Source organism: Austrofundulus limnaeus, unplaced genomic scaffold (genome assembly GCF_001266775.1).
Source record: "Austrofundulus limnaeus strain Quisiro unplaced genomic scaffold, Austrofundulus_limnaeus-1.0 Scaffold178, whole genome shotgun sequence".
NCBI classification, from domain to species: Eukaryota; Metazoa; Chordata; class Actinopteri; order Cyprinodontiformes; family Rivulidae; genus Austrofundulus; species Austrofundulus limnaeus.
The window spans coordinates 27556-38828 of NW_013952580.1; the positions used below are offsets into that span (position 1 = coordinate 27556).

An 11273-nucleotide genomic window follows, 5' to 3' on the forward strand; every position below is an offset into this window, starting at 1 on the left:
GCATTTTTATTATCACTTTCCAGATTATTCCACAATCTTATTCCTTGAACAGAAATACATTAGTCCTTCAAGTTTGTTTGAATTTTAGCTTTCATAAACATCTCAAGTCCTTCAAGATTATAAGATCTTTCTCTCTTAACAAAATATAACTGGATGTTTAAAGGTAAAAAAAATATGAGCCTTACACAAAAGAGAGTGGAATAAATGGGTGGAATAAAGTAATTTCACTTGTAATTATAAATTAGCATGCAGAACATGAATGAATGATACTTGAAATAAAATGGTGTATGATTTATTGCAGTCCAAGCAGTCCTTTGTGATATTKATATTTAAATYTGTGATATATTGTGCAGGCCTAGTTCTGATATTGTTTTTTTTTTWATATTGTTAGCTGTAATTAGTTCTCTCATGCATAAAAATATCATGTAACTAAGTAAGTAGGCGGGATTTAAAGCCTCACATTGTTGGTCTCTGGAAGCGAAAGATTCTGGCTGGCCTCAGTTTTAAACAAGAGAATGAGGGGTTATTTAGTCCAGTAAAGGTTTATGTTCTCAAAGACAGCTCAGTCCCTTTTTGTCTTTCAATCTATGAAACTAGTTCAGACAGAAAAACAGATTTTAGCACCAACAAGGTAAATCCTTTGACGTTTTTGAGTTTTCATTTCTTATTTATACCCAGCAGTTATCCACTTCTCATTTTTTCCAAAGACACACCACACAAAATGCTGTCAGCTGCTGGGCTAAAACTGAATAAAAAGCAGCAAAATCTAAAGAAAAACTCTGAAAGACCTTCAACYAGCTTACAGCACTATTGATCAAGACCACTTTAAAAGGTCAGGCTCATTAAAAGCAAAAGGTTAAGAAAGTAGGAGGGGTATAAAACTATTGCTCCCTACTGTGTATTGTTATGAGTCATTCATAAAGTCCGTCATTTAATAATTTTATAAATTGTTTAGATGTAAAAATTGTCTTTGTGCTACACAGATAAAGCCCGGGATCATTTTGTGCACAGGTTTTAACCACTTTCCTGTCCTGTTAATCGTCTCATGACCTTTTAGATTTATCTCACAATGAGCCTGCAGTTTGGAACCACTCTTACTGTAATTAAACATGACTGTTGTGTCCGTGCTGCAGCTGTGCACCTGTAGGGGCTGCTGTGGTGTCACTGTTACTTGTGCGTGGCTCCAAACAGAGAAATAAAAGCCTTGACGTTGTTACAGTAGCTGCAGCATTCGTTTAAAAAATATTTAAACATTATAATAGAAAATAAAATCCACCAACACCTGGTTTTCTTTGCCCAGACTTTAAGCAGGAAACTATATAGTTGAGGCGAGTCACCTTTAAATAGCTTAAAAACTGCCAAAACGTTTAGCATGAGTGCTAAGTTTTAGGGTCATTACAGGGGATGTAATTATTTTTCTTTTTTCCTCACAATATTTCTGCAACAATGTTATGCCCTTGAAACAGATGGAGTTCATTTTAAAAAGGCAAACTTTAAAGATGGACTCAAGCCTTTCTCTGACGACGCTGCTTGCTTATTTCATGGATGAAGAATAGTAAACAGGGGCTACAATAAATAATTGATGCCTAATAAGTCAAGGGAGAATACAYCAGGCTTTTTTTATTTTCAGGCCAAGAATAGAGAAGCCTCCTGAGTTGTTTATTTCCTCCATCCTTTCTTTCTTTTCATGTCCTTCTCATTTTACGAGCCATGAGTCAACACAGCACACGTAAATGATATTTTGACATAGAGATCCATGAATAATGTATTTGAATTTACTTTTATGCCAGCGTCAGATCCCTCTCAGCAGCCTCCCCCCGCCCCTCCTCGTCCCACCTTTTTGCCCTTTTCTGTTCTCCCAGTTTTCACCCTTCCCCTCGGTCCCAACACCCTTTCTTCTTCATCCCACCCTTTTTTTTTTTGTTTCCTTGTCTTTTTTGTGTTCATCCTGTTGTTGTTGTTCTTCTTCTTCTTCTTCTCTCTCTCTCTGCTTTCTCCTCAGACATCAGACCGGAAATGATGTGAGATCTTTTTAAAGCTGAACYTCAACCACATCAGTGTTTCCTGGCCAGGTTCAGTGCAGTTGGTTACTCCCAGGTAAAGTCATTAACTACCTGTGAGTTTGAAAACTGGGACAGATGGAGAAAAACAGTAGTGAGGTTAAAAAAAAAAGTCTAAGAAGCTGATTTATACCAACCAAGTGAGGAACAAAGAGGGGGAAAAAAGTGCAGTATCATGTTGAGTGAGACTTAAAGAAACCAACCATTTCTCCAGTGGAGCTTTTGTACAAAAAATTCTTTATTCCACCCATTTAGAGCTTTAAGATCAGCAAAGCCCTGATTTGATTCAGTGTTTAAATGAATCATTCATAACTTGACCTGTTCCCTTGTAGTCATCAGCAGCCGAAAGACCTTATGATTGGCAGCAGTCATTCTCCTCTGCCTCTCTCTAGACGTTTAGCCCTCGGAGTGAGCTGGTATACACAGCCCGCTTCTCAAAATACATGAAAAACATTTATTTTCCTGTTAAATAAGTTGCATTTAGCAAACAAACAAAGTTATGTTCATGTTCAGTGTTTGGCACACTGAACTCACTTCCTCTTCAATTTCAAATCTTTAGCCGCCTGACTGAGGGTCCAGGTGGGCWCTGGAGTCACTTTTGTTTTTTGTAATTTTATTCAAGACTTCCAGATAATATATAAATGAAAAGCGAGCTAGAGAAATTGCATTTTCTGCAAGTGCTGAATGACTGCTGAAATGTGCTGAAGAAGGTGAAAAGTTAAAAAAGCAAAACACTGCAAAAATCAAAAGTATCCATTTGGCTAAAAACAAAATGTAGCTAAAGGCAGGCTAAAAGCTAAAAGTATCAGTGCTAGCTAAAAGATAAAAACAGCAAAATGCTATCTAAGTGTAGAAAAACATTAGCTAAACCTTAGCAAAACATTAGCTAAACCTTAGCAAAATGCTCACTAAAAATAGCAAACGGGTAGTAAAAGGCTGAAAACTAAAAGTGGCACAAAAAGACAAAATGCATTTCTATGGACAACATCGATAAATTAGACTGGACAAAACTGTACAAACATAAAGAAAAGGAAAACTTGAAAGCTGAATTCCAAAGAATTATTATTACACAATAAAACACAAAGACAGAAAAACGTGTGTGATTCAGCAGCTACAGGACARTCCCTGCACAACAACTTTAAACATGTAAAGTTGTCTCTAACTTTACAACTAGAGACTTCCAGTTTTGTGCACATTGGTTCCAAAATGTTGGGAACCCTCTGTTCCACACTGTAAGGTAAAGTAAAACCAAACACTGGCTGCAGCTTTTAATCTACTTACGTTACACCGCTGAGTAACACAGTCCTCCTCATCAGTCTGGTGTGAATCCCTTCAGCCAACAGCGTCGCATCGAAGGAATCAAGGATGAATAATCTGCATCACCCTCTTCGTCCTCAAAGTGGTTCTTCATTCATAATTCACAACCAGCCGCACCATTACATCTGATGAAAGCCACTGACCTGAAAACACAAAAGGAATGAGCTCCTTCAGATGTGGAGGTAACACTGTATATATTCATGCCACATGTGCACGTCGTTAGCAGCAAACATCAATAAATGAGTGTAATCCCAACGCAATGATCTGATGACCTTTGTGCCTGTGCACGTGGGAACATGACACTGACGTTGTGTCTTTCTTTGAGACACAAACTCAAATGGAACGAGTGTTTAAAGTTTCTTGAAAATCCTGTGAAGATTAAAGGCCTACCATTCATTAAATGAAGGATTATCACCCACCACTGAGTTTTTAAAGAAAATCATCTTCTGATGAAAAAGGGACAGTTATAAACATCTACAAATGAAGCTACGAGTTTGTGATATGATGACATATTATGAGATGCATTATTGTTCTGAGTATTTTGGGGGGATGACTGTCAACTACTACTTCAGTATCTGTACATTTGGTGAAGTTGCAGTCCTTTTTGTTTACTTTTAGGTTGTTTTCCTGTGGCTAATTGKGTTGACTCTATTTCTTAAAGGAGAGGTACGTTTTAAATTCCTCTTTATTTTACATTTATTTCATTCAGTTGGAGTCTATATAAAATGATACTGCAATGCTTTGGTCTGAATTCCTTCTTATTGTAGCTTCACAAGTTTTTTTTTACTCCTTTCCTGAGTTGTGTCTCAGAACAACTCATTTTGAGGCTGTCTCTTTCAATGCWAACAAGGCACTTCACACTTCGCYCCTCCTCCAGCTTTCAGAGTGGTCAATTAGTGTTTGATAGAGGGATTTATGACTATATAGCAGCACAGAATTTTATTTTTGTACATATCAATTAAAATATGTCAACAACAGAAGACTTGTCCATCCAGCCTTCCATGTTAGAGCCACATGTTGTGATCAGACAGACAGTGCTGATCAACAGTTAATGCCAATGTTTTAAGCAAAAATCTAGTGCAGAATTCAGAGTATGTGTTGAGGATGATGCTCAGCTACTACCACACCAAATTTTAGCTCAATATCTTTAAAATCAGCTGAATTATAGACATTTGTGTTTGCTACAGTCAGGTGGAGGGGGTGGCCATCTTGAACTGGGTTGACTWGAACTGCTAACCAGTTCTAGATGCTCATCGAATATTTTTTTTTAAGTTTAAATTCCAATGTGTCTGCTTGTAAATATGATAACTTTTGGCGAAGGGTTTTAACAAGAAGACGTATTTATTCTATTTGCAGCACTACGTGTGATGTCCTGTAAATGTGGGAACTGATTCGCCTTAAAAACAACTCTTCGGGGGGTTATGCCCACAGTGAGAAATGCAGAGTTAATGTAACTCTTTTTCCTCGCCGTAAACAGCATTGTTCTAAAAACACAAGTGAAAGATTTACACAAGTTCTTGGTAAAATACTGAAAACAGTTTTAAGAGAAATAATTTTCTAGGGCAGCCACAAGTAATAAAATTTTCATGGCACAGAGTTTGAGCTGTTTTTCCTCTTTTCTTGTAAAACATGGATCAGTTTACATGTTAAATATAGGGCTTGTTTAATCACAGTTTAATGTATTAGTCACTGTGTTGGCCTCGGGCAGTTGGGCTGCGTTCACAGCAAATTATTTTCTGTTTTCTTAAAGCTTCCACTTCCCTTCAAGCCCATTCTCCTGACTGCATTTCATGTAGTTAAAGCGTAGATTTCACCGAGGTAAGTCAGTCTCAGAGCACCTCCCCCAAATAGTTGAAAAGTAAAGCAAAAAGAGGAACTCCAACTGTGTTTAGACTGTACCCTTCCTGTATCTGAATGACAATTGGAGTTTATCATGAAAATCAGTGACTTCAGCTCACCACATGACTCATCTGGGATTGTGAGTCATATTCTACCTGAGCTTGACGAGAACCCCAGCTTTACCGGGGAAACGTTTTAGTTTTTACCACCGCAGCGTGCCTCAGACTACAGACAAGTCCAAAACTGGGACAATCTCACTTTTTGTTGAGCTGCAGAATGGATTTTCAAAAGGCAGATAAGATAAACAATCTTATTTGCTTTGAGAACTTGAGGTTGCTGACCTCTTCAATTTAGCAGTCTCTTTATTATCTCATATATGTATATATATATTTTAAATGCCTGACAAGTTGCGATTAAATAACCTCTTTTTAATTATGCTGCCTTGTTGTGTGTTGATGCCAAAGTGTAAACATGAAGGGACAAAAAACCTTCAGCTCAGACTTGATTAAGAAAACTCCATCTCAAGCTGCAACCTCTCTCTCTGAAAATGGGTGCATCTGTGCCATTATACTGTAGGGGAATAATTGGAGCCACTTTTTTTCTGCATGCAATTAGTATCTTTTCATCAAAGTTGTCAGTCAGATAAAGAATGGGAACAGACACAACCTTTGCTATTTCAAGCTTTCTGTGTTAGGTTTCTTTCAGAATCTTTTTTTTTCAACAAATTAAACATCTTCCTCTGGACTTGCTTCACATCATTTATGCTGACCTTATAACTGAGACACAACCTGTGCTGCACGTTAAAGCACTTTGTGGCTGTCTGTGTTGTTTTAAACACTAGTGTTTTAAGACATCACACTTAAAGAAAGTCATTTTCAAATTAGCATAAAAGCAGGTTGTTTTGCAGCTAATGTAAAATGTGTTGTTACAGTCAGATAGAGAATTAGCAGGACTTTAAAGCAGAAATGTTTAAATGCAGTACGTGTTTTTCTTTTGTACTAGTGCACCAGTTAATAACAATTACAGTGCTCTGTTTTTTTAAAGAAACAACACAATTCAATAAATTGATTTGACAGATTCAGTTTTATGTGAACATTCTGTTTATTGAAATGAGCCACTGAAACATGTTTTCCGTCATCAGAAAGTGTGATAAGTCATGGAAAAGTTGTGTTTTCGAGAATGATAAAGCGTGTTGCAACAAAACACAGCGCAAAGACATCACCTGAAAGAATGTCAGACTCCATCTTGAGCATCTGAACTTTTTCCTGTTTATTGAAAGGTGTGAACTTGAATGATAAAAGATAAATATTTTCAGTGGCCCCTGCTATAGGGCAATATTGTTTTTAGTTTTATGATTTGGACAAAAAAGAGTGTTTTTCCAACAAATAATGATAGACCTTCAAGGAATGGTAAACCTTCTTATTTTATTGATGAAGTTCTTTGCTTAAAAAAATTGGTTATCATAAAAGCTATAGAAGATGCAACAAGGTTGTAGTTGCATGTTTTTATCGTAGAACAAGAATGCCTCCCTTCATGATCATGTGATTCTAAGTTTTTCTTATATCTATTCTGTGAAAAAATGACAAAARTAGCATACATTGAAAGAATTATGCTATGCTAATTCGAAATTGTGTGTTAATGTTTATTAAGTTCTGATTTACAGATGACAGAGTAAATTGTAACTGGTTTAACAATTTGTAAGAAGACTTAGTAACAGGACTGGATACGCTACTGCTTCTTCCTGTTCCCTTTTCGAACATGAGTTTTGTTTTACATTATATTTTAATGGAAATTATATGTTGTAGTTAATGCTTTATTATTTTATTGGTTGTTGTGTTTTTCTCTCTGTATTTGTTACATGTATGTATATGTATGTTTTATTGCCGAATTTTAAAGGTTTTGTGTTATTTGTTAAACCTTGAAGTGTGTAAAAAGGTTGACTCTCAGCTACTACCGTAGCTCACAGTTTGTAAAATTTACATTTGAGCTTTTTTGTCTTTCCTAAAGTTGGCAAGCTGTTGCAGCTCAGTTCTTTTTAAATATTAAGCTATAAATTTGTGAAGCGGTAACTGAGAGTCATTCCCAACGCATACTCAGAGGGCTAACGGGTCGTATGAGCACTTTTACACTTTTGCATTCAATGTGCATTTCAGTTTGAGCCCCACCCCCTATCTCCATCACTTCCTGATAAAATTAATCCTTGTATAGTTTTGGAAAACAAATTAAAGCAATTTTTTGCTTTCCTTTAAAAACCATTTGAATCCTGTTAGGAGTTTTAGTGTCTCGGTTCACCACTTCCTCTGTGACTCCTCTGATTTGTTGTGTGGAGTGCCCAAGGGTTCTGTGTTGGGACCTATTCTATTTTTGTAATACGTCCTTCCACTCGGTTATATTTTTCAGGAGTTTGATGATGTTTCTCATCATCTTTTTGCAGATGGTATCCAGCTGTATTGCTCCTTTAAGTCCACTGAGATTCACAAACTGGACTCTTTAAAGAACTGCCTTGTTAAAATTAAACATTGGCTTGGCGCTAATTCTTTGCAGTTAAACTCTGATAAGACTCAGCTACTGGTGGTTGCTAATGATGTAGTTGTTCCAAGAATTTACCAGTATTTGGGTGACCTGAGCTCATCTGCTAAATCAAACCTTAGACATCTTTGTGTGATTTTTGACACAGGGATGTCACCTGAACACTATTCTACGCAACTCACTACAAACAGACCCAAACCAGTGGTTATTCCGTATGTTGCGGGTGTTTCGGAGAAACTGAGACATTTATTTTCTAAACATGATGTCCCAGTGGCTTTCAAACCCCAAAACACATTACAGCAAAGGCTGGTTCACCCCAAAGATCCGGTGCCCCGGCACAAACAGAGCAATGTTGTATATGCTGTTAAGTGCCAGGAGGACTGCGACCAGTTATACATCGGGGAAACAAAGCAGCCACTGTTCAAAAGAATGTCCCAACACAGACGAGCTACATCTAATGGCCAGAACTCTGCAGTTTTCACTCATTTACAGGCCAGCGGTCACTCTTTCAGAGATGAGGATGTTCTCATTCTTGATAGAGAGGAACGTTGGTTTGAGAGAGGAGTAAAAGAAGCCATTTTTGTGAAGAAAGACCGTCCGTCATTAAACAGAGGTGGAGGCCTCCGTTTTCAGTTGTCCCCCTCCTACAGCGCGGCTATTGCCAGTATCACTCCACCCCCTGTTAACAATAAGTGTTAATTAAGTGTCAACGATAGCCATGTGATGTGAGTATCAGTCACATGGAGGCAGGGCTTAAAAGTCTGAATTTTGCCTGAAACTCTCAGACTGAAGAAGTCTCTTGGAGGAGAGACGAAACGTTTCATTAGAGAAGAACCCGTCCAGAAGGCCTACACAATTTTTTTCTTTTTGATTTTTTACCTGGATTACTGAGATGCATCAGAACGTCACTACAGTCTGTTTCTTTCAGCTTAGAAATATTTCCAAACTTAGAAGAGTTGTTTCCAAAGATGATTTAGAGTTGATCCTTCATGCTTTTGTGTCCTCACATCAAGACTATTGTAATGGCCTTTTTTTCCTGTCTTAATAAAAAGGAGTTGTCTCATTTGCAGCTAGTCCATAATGCAGCAACAGAAAGGTTCATATTACCCCGATTCTAAAATCACTCCATTGGCTCCAAGTGGTTTTTCGTGTTAAGTTTAAAATCCTGGTGCTAACGTTTAAAGCTCTCCATGGTCATTCTCCCTTATACATTAAAGCCCTGATGTGTCCGTATTTACCCTCTTGAGGGCTGAGATCATCAGATCAGAAACTTCTAATGGTCCCCTTCACTCATTTTAAGTCTAGAGGTGATCGCTCCTTCCAGACCGTTGCTCCAAGGCTCTGGAATGATCTTCCGCTCTCAGTACCTGTACTTGATTCCGTGGTTGCTTTTAAGAACAAACATTAAACTTTCTTTTTGTTTTGTGATGTTGTTGCTGTTTTATTGTTTTATTTCTTCTGTATAATTTTGCACCTTTGTAAAGCACTTTGTGACCCTCTATGTCTGTGAAAGGTGCTACAGTGTATAAATAAACTTTTGCTTGCTTACTTACTTGCTTACTTGCTTGCTTACTTGCTTACTTACTTACTTACTTTTGAATGCCTGCCGCCTAACATGTTACTCGGTTCATCTGGAGGCCATTAAAGAGCAGACAGGGCCCCTCCCATTCAGTGCAGGTTAACAGAAGGAAGCAGGAAATGGTTAACGCTTTGAGCCTCTAAGTTAGTCAATGTTAAATGCAAGAAAGCACATTATCCGCCTTATTTTTCTGACACCGAATCCTCTTCTACCCACCCCGAAAATAAGCTTTAAGGTAATTGTGTCATTGTGTCATACTGCTCATGAAAAATGATAATCCATAAAATCGTATTCTGCTCTTTGTTGCTTTTGTACAGGAGATGAATTATGAATAATTACCTTTGATCCAAAGAGGCTGACAAGTAATAGCACATAATGCTATAGCCGATCAATATGACAGAGACTTCACGTCTTTTTATATAAAATGTTACGTTTGAGAGAAGTTGCCAGCTTGTGTTAAAGGAGAAAATGTGAGGAACATTAACAATGCTGCGGTGGTGAATTGTTTCACCTTTAACCTTCACCGTTTGATATTTTCCTCAGCAGCTGAAATGCTGAGTCATGGCTACTCTGAATGCAAAACAATTAAAGCTTTAGCTTTTGAATAATTTAACTGTAAACATGAGAAGGAGCAGATGATACTGAACAGGCATATTGAAAAGGTCTTTGTTGTATCAATTAGTTGATTAAGCATCATCTACTCCCCCGTTGCAGTCAGGAAACCCGATCTGTTTTTAAACGGATTCATGTTACAGGGGTTGGAGAGTGCAAGAGAAAAGGGACATTTTCAATTACATGCCACCATATTTGACTGACATTAAGCCATTATTTGATCAGGCTTTTACCTTAATTACTCGCATATGATTAACTATGATTATTCATGGTTGGAGTTATTAAATGGGAAGTCAGCTACATGCTGTGTGGACATACAAATGAATGTGTTCAATTAAAGTCATCACATGTAATCACATCACAAAATTTGCATCAGGTTGGCATTTTATTTAGCTTATAGCATCTAGTAGTCATCGGCTGAATAGGAGGGCAACCATGTGTCAGCAATAAAGAAAACTTCAATAATATCCAACAATTAAAGTTTGAAAACTGAGACTAAAATGAATGCTCTGGTGTTCTTTGAAGGATCCCAAATCATCTGCTGCCTTTTATGACAAAAGTTTTAAACTAAAATCATTTTATGTTCAGAAATGATGAGTTTTATCTGTTTTGTTTAGACCACGAAAATAATATTACGTGTAATTATAGGTGATATTGCAAAATGACACCYAGAGTTGCTRCTTTCRCAGCTCAGTTTCTKTAAAACTGACTGATTTAGAAGCATTTTTTGAGTAGGATAAAATCGATTAGCAGTGGTGGCCACCTTGTACTGAATTAACTCCAAGTAATTATGTGTCGATATACTGTACATATAATGATTACTTACTGAATGATTTAAGAAAATCAATCCATTGGTTCATGATTTGTTTTTAGTAACAAACAGACAGTGTTGGCTAACAGTTATTACTAAAGTWTGAAATACACATGTTCATGGACAAGGGCAAAACATGACGCTTTTAGTCAGTGGTGGCTGGTGGATTTTTCGTTGCRCTTRGTTGTTTTTTATTYTGTGTTTGTTTATTTGTTTGTTTGYTTGCTTTCCTCCAGAAAGTGCCTTGGTTAATCAYTACACAGTTTATCAAACTGTTTGCAGAGCAGCACCAGCAAAGAACAAGAACACAGCAGTGATCTGGAGAGCTACAGACAAGCAAAGAGAAGACTTCTGAGTGCCTCATCCCAGCAAGAAATCTTCATTCTCCTGCATATTTAGTAAGCACCTGATCCTCAGCTGATAGTTTAGACTTGACCTTATTAGGCTTCAGGGGCATCACAAGACCTGATTACCCCCACCACACACACACACACACACATACACACACACACACACACACACACAC

General features: G+C 37.4%; 1 long non-coding RNA gene across 1 annotated transcript in view; it reads right to left on the reverse strand.

The window, feature by feature from the left end:
- Positions 1-2462: 2462 nt before the first annotated feature.
- Positions 2463-11273, reverse strand: part of LOC106524164 (uncharacterized) — a 122988-nt gene continuing 114177 nt past the window's right edge. The window contains exons 2-3 of the long non-coding RNA XR_001310978.1: positions 3342-3520; positions 2463-2490 (exon numbers count right to left, since the gene is read on the reverse strand). This is a non-coding gene — a long non-coding RNA (uncharacterized LOC106524164). The remainder of the gene's footprint in view (positions 2491-3341; positions 3521-11273) is intronic.